Source organism: Zootoca vivipara, chromosome 1, assembly GCF_965207765.1.
Source record: "Zootoca vivipara chromosome 1, rZooViv2.hap1.1, whole genome shotgun sequence".
NCBI classification, from domain to species: domain Eukaryota; kingdom Metazoa; phylum Chordata; class Lepidosauria; order Squamata; family Lacertidae; genus Zootoca; species Zootoca vivipara.
The window spans coordinates 56374612-56386059 of record NC_142582.1 but is presented as its reverse complement, the minus strand read 5'-3'; the positions used below and the strand labels follow the sequence as shown (position 1 = coordinate 56386059).

General features: G+C 43.4%; 1 long non-coding RNA gene across 1 annotated transcript; it reads right to left on the bottom strand.

Annotated features, from left to right (window-relative positions):
* Positions 1-5583: 5583 nt before the first annotated feature.
* LOC148687582 (uncharacterized) lies at positions 5584-11446 on the bottom strand. Its single transcript, XR_015948781.1, has 2 exons — positions 11183-11446; positions 5584-6055 (listed from the first exon to the last, which is right to left on the bottom strand). It is a non-coding gene; the product is annotated as an uncharacterized LOC148687582 (long non-coding RNA).
* Between the last annotated feature and the right edge of the window lie 2 nt (positions 11447-11448).

Below are 11448 nucleotides of genomic sequence, written 5' to 3'. Positions count from 1 at the left end.
ATGTTGTCCAGATGGGGAAGCTTGCTAACTTGACATGTGAAGGGGGTGGGACAAAAGGAGTTACTCAGAAATCCAGCAAAGATGAGGATAGCAAAGTTTTGGTGCTGGCATCTATCTGGAAAACTCTGGTGAAGAGATGGACAGAGGAGATTATAGGGCTGGATGGGAAGGTGAGAAGGGGGGCACACTAGAACACAATCTATTTGGGAACTCTTCAAATACAGTCCACTCTCTTTATTTTGGAAATTATTCTCTCTTTATTTCTGCAAGGCCAAGAGGTGGGTCTTGTCATCTGGACAGCCCTGGACATCCATGCACACTGCCCAGGCTTCTGTCCTGGGGAGGTCACTTCAATGCTGCTAACACAGCAGTTTGACTTCACCCTCAGAGCACACTCCATTGTCTCTTGAGAAAGACAAATGCCAACAACAAGAGTACCTAGGAAGCTAGTGTTGAGTGTGAAAAATTGGATCTTTATTCCCTCTATATTAATTTGCTTGAATGAGAACAGGAGATGGTGTCTGAAGAGTCAGAACCACACCAGACAAAATCAATTTAATAATTGACAAACAAAGACATGTTGCATTAAAGACCAAGTCTGTGACCATTTAATAAATTTTGTTACTGTTGTATTAAAGTATAATAACTGAAGCACCTACAATATGGTTACAAGTACATGATAAAAGAGTTAATGAAATATAAAGCTACCGTAGTTGTATTAACTAATACAGGTACCGGTATATTAAGAGATCCTAATATGAGAGCAATCAGTGCAGCTTTACTTCTGCTCAGCTAACGTTAAAAGCAAAAGCAGTGAAAATGTATTAATAGACTATAAAGAATTAAATGAATTATTCCAGAGAAAGCAATTCAGTTAGTTATTAGCTACATTTAATTCCCAGCATAAAATATATTATATCTACAGTGGAAAGTCCAGAATTCTCAAGTAGAATTCCAGATAAGAAACAAAAAGTCCAACACTTTCAAACAAAAGTCTATAAGTAAAATTAGTATTACCAAGGGGCAAAAGAAAATTTTAAATTAGAAAGGATATAAGTAATAGAAGTCTAGTCATGGGTTTTTTCCAGGGCTTTTTTCCCCAGCCAGAACACACTGGCAGACCCTGGATGGGAGTTGGCACGGCACATGTTTTTGGTGCTTTTTAAGGTAGCCGGATGTGGCGCATGTTTTTGGTGCCCCATCCCCAAGTTCAACAACTTTGGCACTGCCACCCTTAAATCAAGTAAATAAATAAAAACACATATCTAACTGACCAACTGGGTCACAGATAGCTCGGATCTGTGTCTCCCAACTTTGGCTACATCCATGAGTCTAGTCAGAGTTTGGGGCAAGATCTGTGAAAATGGTCATTTGAAGGAAGTAGTTTGTGACAGATTCTTGGCCATGAAAACAGAAAAGCTGCAAAATTAAGAAAAGCGTGAAGATCTTGGATGGAAAATCAAAGACGACATTGGTCAACATCAGAACTTCCAACAAACAGGGAAACATTGAGTGTCAGAGAGTGTGTGAAAAAGTACTTGGAAGCAAATAATTCCTTTCCTTAAGTGTCTCTCCATAAAAGTTATCTTCTCACCAATGCAAGAACAACTAATCATAGTCCAAAACATTTCTTGCATTCTGACTGATTCTCTCTAGTTGCCCCTTAAATAATTTACCCCTTCTTGAAAATGTCCTCTATTAATTTATGATTTAAAGCAAGATCATAGGTCTTCTTTGTCTTCTTTTAATCTGAATCCTTCAGCACCCTTATCCAAAGTGATAAGTGGTTCTATTATCAACAAACCATTGGGAAGAAGTCTGAGGCCACATAGCCCAAATGGCCACCTGCGTAGCAACCGCTGCCGGTACCTGGGGGGGGGGCACACCACCTGAGCTCTGTCTTACTTTTCAAATGATGGGCTGACTGTGATTGATTATGTGAACTGTGAACTTCTGGCTACTTCAGATGACAACTTTGAACTAGGCTAAGAAGAACTTATAATGGGACGTGGGTGGCGCTGTGGGTTAAACCACAGAGCCTAGGGCTTGCCGATCAGAAGGTTGGCGGTTTGAATCCCTGTGACGGGGTGAGCTCCCGTGGTTTGGTCCCAGCTCCTGCCCACCTAGCAGTTCGAAAGCACGTCAAGTGCAAGTAGATAAATAGGTACTGCTCCGGCGGCGGGAAGGTAAACAGTGTTTCCGTGCACTGCTCTGGTTCTGCTTTATTCCGTGCACTGCTCTGGTGGCTTAGTCATGCTGGCCACATGAGTCATGACCCGGAAGCTGTTTGCGGAGAAACGCTGGCTCCCTCAGCCTATAGAGCGAGATGAGCGCCTCAACCCCAGAGTCATCCACAACCGGACCAACGGTCAGGGGTACCTTTTCCTTTACCTTTAAGAACTTGTAAGCCTCACTCCCCCCCCCCCCAAATTCCAACCATGAAAAGTTAAAGTGCGGCTTATATTCGCAACCATACAGTTTGCAGCCAGGAGCGAGGGGCAAACAGTGCCAGGAGCACAGCAAAGCAGCGCCCGCCCCGCGCATAATCCTCCATCCCCTCCGTCAAGGCTGGGAAGGGAGAGAGCAAGGAAGGGAAAAGGCTGCTGGCAACGCAGCGCGGCTCCCCCGCCCTCCCAGTATCCAGCCAGGAGCAGCGAGGGAGTGGCTTATATTCAGGTATCCCCCCCCCTCCAATTTTAAAGGTGCAGCTTATATTCAGGTGCAGCTTATATTCGGACCAATACAGTATATTGGCCTATTGCTATCTCTTTTTCTTAATGGTGACATGGACCATTCATGACATAGGGATATTTTTCCCAACTGTGAGGGCAGTGAGGTGGGGTAAGCGAAGAGAAGCTACAATGATTAACTATAATGTTATTCACTGCTCCTTCTCAGGTTGCACAGAAAAAGCATTTTGATTCCTGAAATTAATTCTGATTGTGCAGATAAAATGTAACTGATAGAATTCTACAGGATGGACTATTAGTGTGTGAGAACAGTACAGATCCAATGATCTCCAGACAAGCATCTCCAGATGATGGAGATGTCAGGTGCCATCCTGGCGCCCAGGCATCTTCACTTGGTCGCAAGTTGCCAATAGCCGGGTGCAAAATGTTCTTGGTGCCTGGTTAATTTAGAATATGACTTTATTATGATGTCAGAAGTAATTTCACAAGCTACTAAACCACCCACTAATATTGAGAACCTAATACAGTAAGAACAACAGGTCATAACTGTAAAGGACTACTGTCTATATTTTATAATATATTAGCAGAGGAAAAGCAGGTACATATGAGGATTTTAAATCATCTTGGGAACAAGATATTCAAACTAGACTTCAACCACAACATTGGGATGCTATTTGAATCAAAGCTTCATTTAAATCTGTGCCACCAAAAATATTTGGAAAAACATTGTCTCCCCAAAATCCTCAAAGATCAGAAGGAAATGTTGGAAGCACCAATAACAATCTATGAAGTCCAAAATGCTATTAAAGAAGCAAAAACTGGGAAAACTCTGGGGCCTGATGGGTTCTCTGCAGGCTATTATAAGAATTTTGAGGATATCTTAGGAGAACCATTGAAAGATATCATCCTATATAATAATGTCCAAGTTGTCCCTGCATCCAAGCTGTCCCGTGTCCCTGGGGTACTGCGCATGTCCCCCAGAGACACAGGGATTGGACCAGAGACTTGGAACGCGCGCGCGCTCTCTCTCTCTCCCCAACCCCTCTGCCTACCGTTTGCGGCAGCCAACCACTCGCTTCTAAGCAGCAGTGCGAGGAGGAGGAGGCGGCTGCGGGATAGACCCGTGGGCTTCTCTCTCTCTCTCTCTCTCTCTCTCTCTCTCTCTCTCTCTCTCTCTCTCACACACACACACACACACACACACACACACAAACCGCCCGCCCGTCGCCACAGCAAACCACCTCAGGCAGTCACTGGAGGGAAACGCAGCCGCAACTTTCCCCTCTCACGGCTGCTGCTTCCCCCCCCCCTCTCTGGCAATAAATGCCGAGGCGAAGAGGCGGGCCCCCTCCTCGGGGAGAGGGGAATTGCTCTCCCTCCCCCAATTAAACACCCATTACTAACTCAAACATGGACCGTGGGGAGGGAGGAAGAGGCGCCGAGGCAGGTCCGAGGTGCGCTCTTGGGAGACGGGGCAGCCCAGCAAGTTACATTTCCCTGCATGGAAATATTCCCCTTCCCGCCCCCGTGAGGCTGCACCTGGCTTGGGAAAGGGAGGGTGGGATTAGCGCCCGTTTTCTAAACGGGCTGAACAACACTAGTGAACAATATTATGATGGAGGGAGTTATGCCAGATACGTGGAAGGAAAGTTTCATATCAGTAATACCAAAACAGGGAACGGACCATCAGGTAATAGCAAACTACAGACCCATTGCGCTTCTCAATAACGATTATAAGCTATTCGCATACATTTTAGCACAACGAACAAAAAAAGTCCTCTTGAACGTCATTCATGACAATCAGGCGGGCTTTCTCCCGGGTAGGCGTATCTCCAATAATACTAGAAATATTATAAATCTCCTGGAATACCTGGATATAAGGATAGATAAGCAATCTTTATAGCGGTGGATGCTGAAAAAGCTTTCGATCGAGTTTCATGGGATTTTATGAAAGGTTTACTTTATCAAATGGACTTTGGGGAGAGATACCTAAATGGAATAAACGCAATTTATACAACACAGAAAGCCAAAGTTATAATAAATGGGAACATAACCCAATAATGCGAAATAAATAAAGGGGTTAGGCAGGGGTACCCTCTGTCGCCGCTGATATTTATTTTGACATTAGAAACTCTTTGCAAACAAATAAGGGAGGAAAAAGAAATTAAAGGTATAACTTTAGGAAAGAGAAGTTACAAACTAAGAGCTTTTGCGGATGATCTTATCATAACTGTTGAGGAACCCAGACAAAGTCTTATTAAACTTTTGGATCTAATAAAAGAATATAGTGCAGTTTCCGGATTCAGACTAAATTACCATAAAACTAAATTATTGGCAAAAAATATGACATCAGCGGAGAAAGAAGAATTACAAAAAGCTACCCAGTTAACCATCCACCCTAGATTAAAATACCTCGGAATAATGTTGACCCCGAAAAATATCAATTTATTTGAAGATAACTATGTAAGAAAGTGGGAAGAGATTAAAATGAGTCTTGAAACATGGAGCAGGCTTAAACTATACTTTTGCGGTAGGATTGCAGTAATTAAAATGAAGGTTCTGCCTAAATTATTATACTTATTTCAAACCTTGCCAATCATTGGAAAGACCATGATGATTGATAAGTGGCAGAAAGAGTTATCTAAATTTCTTTGGCAAAACAAGAGGCCAAGGGTCAAACACAAAATACTGATTGATTTTCCAGAGAGGGGAGGATTTGGCCTCCCAGACCTTAGGCTTTATTACGAGGCTTCCTGCCTAACATGGCTAAAGGACTGGTGCCTGCTGAAGAACGTGGACGTATTAGACCTGGAAGGACATGAAACCAGGTTCGGGTGGCACGCTTATTTAAATTACGGAAAAGGAAAGACACATAAAAAATTTACAAGCCACATAATTAGAAATGCTTTATTTAGAACATGGGACAAATACAAAAGATATCTTGAACCAAAAATCCCAAGGTGGATATCTCCAATGGAGGCAATAACACCAAAAAGAGTAAACATGGAAAATAATTGGATAACATATAACATGATGATAACCGAAGTAGAAGGAGAAATTAATATTAAAAAATATGAAGACATAAAGGAACATCTAAATACATGGTTGGATTATCACCAACTGAATGAATTATTTAAAAAAGATAAGCAAATTGGGTTCCAAACTGAATGTACAAAATTTGAAAAAGAACTGTTGAAAGGTAATTCGAAACTTATTTCCAAAATGTATAAACTGCTGCTAGATTATGAAGTTATGGACGAAAAGGTTACAAACGCTATGATTAAGTGAGCACAGGATTGTGAGTATCCAATTACGAGCTTGGAATGGGAAAATCTCTGGAAAATCAATATGAAGTTCTCGTCGAGCTGCAACATAAGAGAAAACATGTTAAAGATGTCTAACAGATGGTACCTCACACCTTCTAGACTATCAAAAATGTACAAAAATATAGCAAACGTTTGTTGGAGGTGTGGAGGAAATGATGGAAACCTATTTCACATGTGGTGGACTTGTGAAATAATTAAGAAATTTTGGAATAAAATTCACGACAAGATTCAAAAAATAACGGGGAGAAACATTCCCAAAAGACCAGAGATTTTCCTACTAAGCATAACATTCCAAAAAGGGATTCCATCACAATCAAAAGAGATCTTGTTATATTCTTTAGCAGCGGCTCGCCTGGTTATTGCCAAAAGATGGAAAGAAAGAGAGCCCCCAAAAATAACAGAGTGGCAAAACAAATTGCAGGAAATGGCCGAAATGGCACAACTAACAAATAGTTTGAGAGGAAAAGGTCAGGAAGAATTTGTTAAAAGATGGGATAGATACAAGAAATATGTTAAAAATTATACGGAAGATAAAATTACTATGATAGCGTTTGAATGAACAGTTAAAGAAATAGGTTGATTTAATAGATATTTGGAGACTTAACGAACTAGAATGTGAAAAGATGTCAAAGTAGAAACAGCATTGATTGTACATACATTCGATATTGAAAGAACAAAAAAGTAAGCTGCTGGAGGTAACAGGAAGTCCAGAAGTTTATTTATTTAATTATGTATATATTATCTTTCTTATTGCTAATGTGTTTTTTTTTGTTTTTTGGGGTGTGTGTGGGTGTGGGTGTGTTTTCCTCTTTACAGTATTACTATTATTATTTTCTTTAAAAAAATTATTTTATATATTATTATTATTATTATTATTATTATTATTATTATTATTATTATTTTAATGATGTATAGAAAATCTGTATAAGAATGTTGCTTGATTGGAAAATAAAGGAAAAAAATCTGTGCCACCAAGGATTAAAGATAACTTGATAAAACTCATTTTACATTGGTATTTTACTCCTTCCAAGTTAAACATAATGAACTCAAATTTGCCTCTCATGTGTTGGGAGAAATTGTGGTGAAAAATGAACTTTTTATCATATGCAGTGGTTTTGTAAAGAAACATTTAACATTTGGTCTGAAGTTTTCAATGCGATGGGGAAAATAACTAATCAAAAATGCAACCCAAAAAGAGTTTGGGTGTAATCCTTGACGCCTCCCTTTCTATGGAGGCACAGGTTACTACAACAGCTAAGACGACATTTTCCACCTTTGCCGCATCAAGCAATCGGTCCCTTACCTTTCCTGCCCCGACCTGGCCACAGTGATCCATGTGACGGTCACCTCCAGGCTTGACTACTGTAATTCGCTCTACGCAGGACTGCCTTTGAAGCTGTCCCAGAAACTCCAGCGGATGCAGAATGCTGCAGCGAGGCTCCTCACGGGGACCCTGCCATGGAAGCCTATTCACCCAGTGCTCCTCCAGCTGCACTGGCTCCCGGTGGAGTACAGGATCAGATTTAAGGTGCTGGTTTTGACCTTTAAAGCCCTTTACGGCTTAGGACCCTCATACTTACGGGACCGTCTCTCCTGGTATGCCCCACAGAGGACCTTAAGGTCCATAAACAGCAACATCTTAGAGGTCCCGGGCTCGAAGGAAATCAGATTAGCCTCAACTAGCACCAGGGCCTTCTCAATACTGGCTCCGACCTAGTGGAACGCTCTGTCACCTGAGACCAGTCACCAGGGCCCTGCGGGATCTGATTTCTTTCCGCAGGGCCTGTAAGACAGAGCTGTTCCGCCTGGCTTTTGGCTTGGAGCCAACCTGATCCCCTCCCCTATCTTTCCCTTTCCTTTCCCTTCTGTATGAGGCTGCATTTTAATTCTAATTCTAATTTTAATGTTGTAATTAATCTTGTTCTTAAGTTGTATTTTAATCAGTTGTTTTATATTTAGCCGCCCTGAGCCCGGCCTTGGCTAGGGAGGGCGGGGTATAAATAAAATTTATTATTATTCATTGTTAATTTTTGATGATTCCTCACAAACTATTTTCTTTAAATATTTAATAATGATTTGTATTGTGGTTTTGTGACAGACAGAAAAGTAAAAGCAAAACACTGGAAACAATATAATCCGTATTTACTGAGTCTATGGTATAAGAAACTGGCAAATCGTGATAATGGAAAACCTGGCTTTTAAATAGAAAGACAAAAGAAAGGACCAGAAGCAGACAAGTTTTTCACGACAGGGCACAAGTTTATTGAACTTATGGCCTCAGGCCAATAGCTCACTTCATCCTCCTTCAACGCACGGAATTCTGCCGATAGCTACTTTTGTCTGTTCAGAAATCGCACGACAGAACTTACCATGATCTGTATAACATATGTTACAATATGCTCTGCTCTTCCTTGCTATCCTCTCTCTGGTTTTTTTCTGACATGCTGTCTACCCTCTCCCATACCTTTATTTTGTTACTTTATGGTTATACGTATATGCACTACCTAAAATGTGCAAACCTCAATAAACACATCACAGAAGAAAGAAGGGTACACAGTGGTACCTCAGGTTACGAACGCTTCGGGTTACGTATTTTTGGGTTACGAACTATTGTAACCCGGAAGTAAGTAACCCGAGCTCTCAGAGGCCTCTCTGCTGCCCGGAGCGAAGCCCAGACATCGGCAGGGCCTGCAGGGCCTCTGTGACGGCTCCAGCCATGGGAGCGCTCAGAGGGAGCCCAGTTTCCCCGCTCTTGTGAGTGTTGGCAGCGGGATGCTGCTACTGCCGCCACTCACAAGAGCGGGTGATAGCCCGGTTGCCCCTGCGAGAGGCAGCAGTGGAATGCCACCGCCTCTTCTTGCAAGAGCAGGCTTGGTAGGCTTCCTTCCTCCCCCCCCCTCTTTCTCTCTCTCTCACCCCTTCCTTCCTTCCTTCCTTCCTTCCTTCCTTCCTTCCTTCCTTCCTTCCCTCTCCCTCTTTCTTTCACTCTCTCTCACCCCTTCCTTCCTTCCTTCTCTCCCTCTCTTACCCCTTCCTTCTTTCCTTCCTTTCTTCTCTCTCTCACCCACCCCTTCCTTCCTTCCTTCCTTCCTTCCTTCCTTCCTTCCTTCCTTCCTTCCTTCCTTCCTTCTCTCTTCCCTCCCTCCCTCCCCCTATCTCTTTCCCTCTCTCACACCTTCCTTCCTTCCTTCCTTCCCTCTCCCTCTTTCTTTCACTCTCTCTCACCCCTTCCTTCCTTCTCTCCCTCTCTTACCCCTTCCTTCTTTCCTTCCTTTCTTCTCTCTCTGACCCACCCCTTCCTTCCTTCCTTCCTTCCTTCCTTCCTTCCTTCCTTCATTCTCTCTTCCCCCCCTCCCTCCCCCCTCTCTCTTTCCCTCTCTCACACCTTCCTTCCTTCCTTCCCTCCCTCCTTCCTTCCCTCAGTCAATGATCAACGGTCTCCTTAGACCAGGGGTTCCCAACAAAATTTTCTCGAGGACCCCTCATCGAGCCGCTATTGTGACAAGGACCCCCATTAATTCCTAATCCTAAAATTAAAAAGTGAGAGCCAAATTAAGAGTCTTTTTACATTTTATATTTATACGTTTTTTACAGTTCTTCCTCTTCATCTGTAGCCTTTGTCGTTTTAACGAACCACTTTTTAACCAACGGTCCATTTTTAACTACGCGAACTGTAGCTTCCGCGAAAAACAACGCTTTGTTTACAAACACTACTGTTTTGCAAAGAGGCAGCGCACGCCAGGGGGGAGGGAGGGGAATGGAGAAGACAGGGGACCTGCACAGTAGCTCACAAATGAAGCCGACGCGCGCAAAGCATCTTGGGGAGGTGAGCCTTAGTAGAATGCGCGCGCTGCCTCTTTGCAAAACAGTAGTGTTTGTAAAGCGCCACCTAACGGCATACAGCAGAACTACTGCCTCTATCTAATTCTAGTTTTGCGCTAGACTCTGCTCATGCAGGAAGCGGCCAAAACAAAAAATCTGTTATCATACGAAATATATTTAATATATTTTTTATTCTAATAGCATCTTGCGGACCCCTCTGGCATAGCTCGCGGACCCCTGGGGGTCCCCGGACCACCTGTTGGGAACCACTGCCTTAGACAGTAGAATTCGTGTTAAATTGTTGTTTTGGGGGGTATTTTTCATCATCTGTAATGGATCAATCCACCTTCCATTACTTTCAATGGGAAAGTTCGCTTCAAGTTAAGAACGCTTCAGGTTAAGAATGGACTTCCGGAACCAATTAAGTACTTAACCTGAGGTACCACTGTATAATATACCGTAGTATGCACACAGCCATAGTAAAGAAAGCTCACCAGGGGCGGATCTGTAAACAATGTTTTTGTTTGACGTTAAAGCCAATCCGGGAATTGAAAAATGCCACACAGAAAAGCAGGTAGGTGTTGGTCTGCCGTAGTCGAAACACAATAAAAAAATTCTTTCCCGTAGCACCTTAGAGACCAACTAAGTTTGTCATTGGTATGAGCTTTCGTGTGCATGCACACTTCTTCGGGTATCTGAAATGCACACGAAAGCTCATACCAATGACAAACTTAGTTGGTCTCTAAGGCGCTACTGGAAAGAATTTTTTTATTTCGTTTTGACAAATACTGTCTGCTTAGTCCAACCATTCTTGGAAAGATTCAAGCGTCATTAAACTTGAAATCTGGGAATACAAGGAATACTGGAATTAGGCAGCCGAAATCTGACCTTCCTGAATCAAAACGCAAAGCAGCATCATAATTCTCTTGCCAGCTGCGTCCCCTTCACTTCCCATCACGAGGCTATTTTACCTTTGGGAGAAAAGCCACAGCCCCCGGAGTTTGAGAGCACTAATGCAGGAGAGAAGAAAGCAACTTCTGAGATTTGTTCACTGCTCGCCTCCTAATACTGAGTCCACAGCAGGCTCTCCCCTCCCCCCCAAAAAAGTTTTTCCCGCCCACCCCCAGGGGCTCTCCAAGCCTTTGGCCACAGCATATTAAGGTCTCACCTAGCGCGGATGACATTTATTGAAAACCTACAGAGATTTCGTTTTGACTCTGAATACAACGCCAGCAGGAACACTAAGCTCAAGCACAAAAAGCGAAGAGAGTATTTGGGGAGGGGGTACAATAGTACAGGATCCAAAAACGAGGGGTGCATATCGCCACCCGTTCGTTGAATCACCGTTTCTGTTGCGCGAAACTTGTTGCAGCTGGGAGAAAGTGGTTTCGAAGCGGGCCTTGGCGAAGACTCCGGGGGCAGCGCCGCCTCCCACTGCGCGGAATTCGCTCCCCCACTCCCACCCGCGGCGCTCCTTCCTTTTCATTTTCTGCGAATTGGGGAGGCAGATTCAGTCCCTGGGCGCGTCCTGCCCAATCAGAGCGCGAGAGCCGCGCCCAGCCCTGGGCAGACTCCAGCAGCGCGCCCTGCGCTCGCCGTCGCCACTCGCT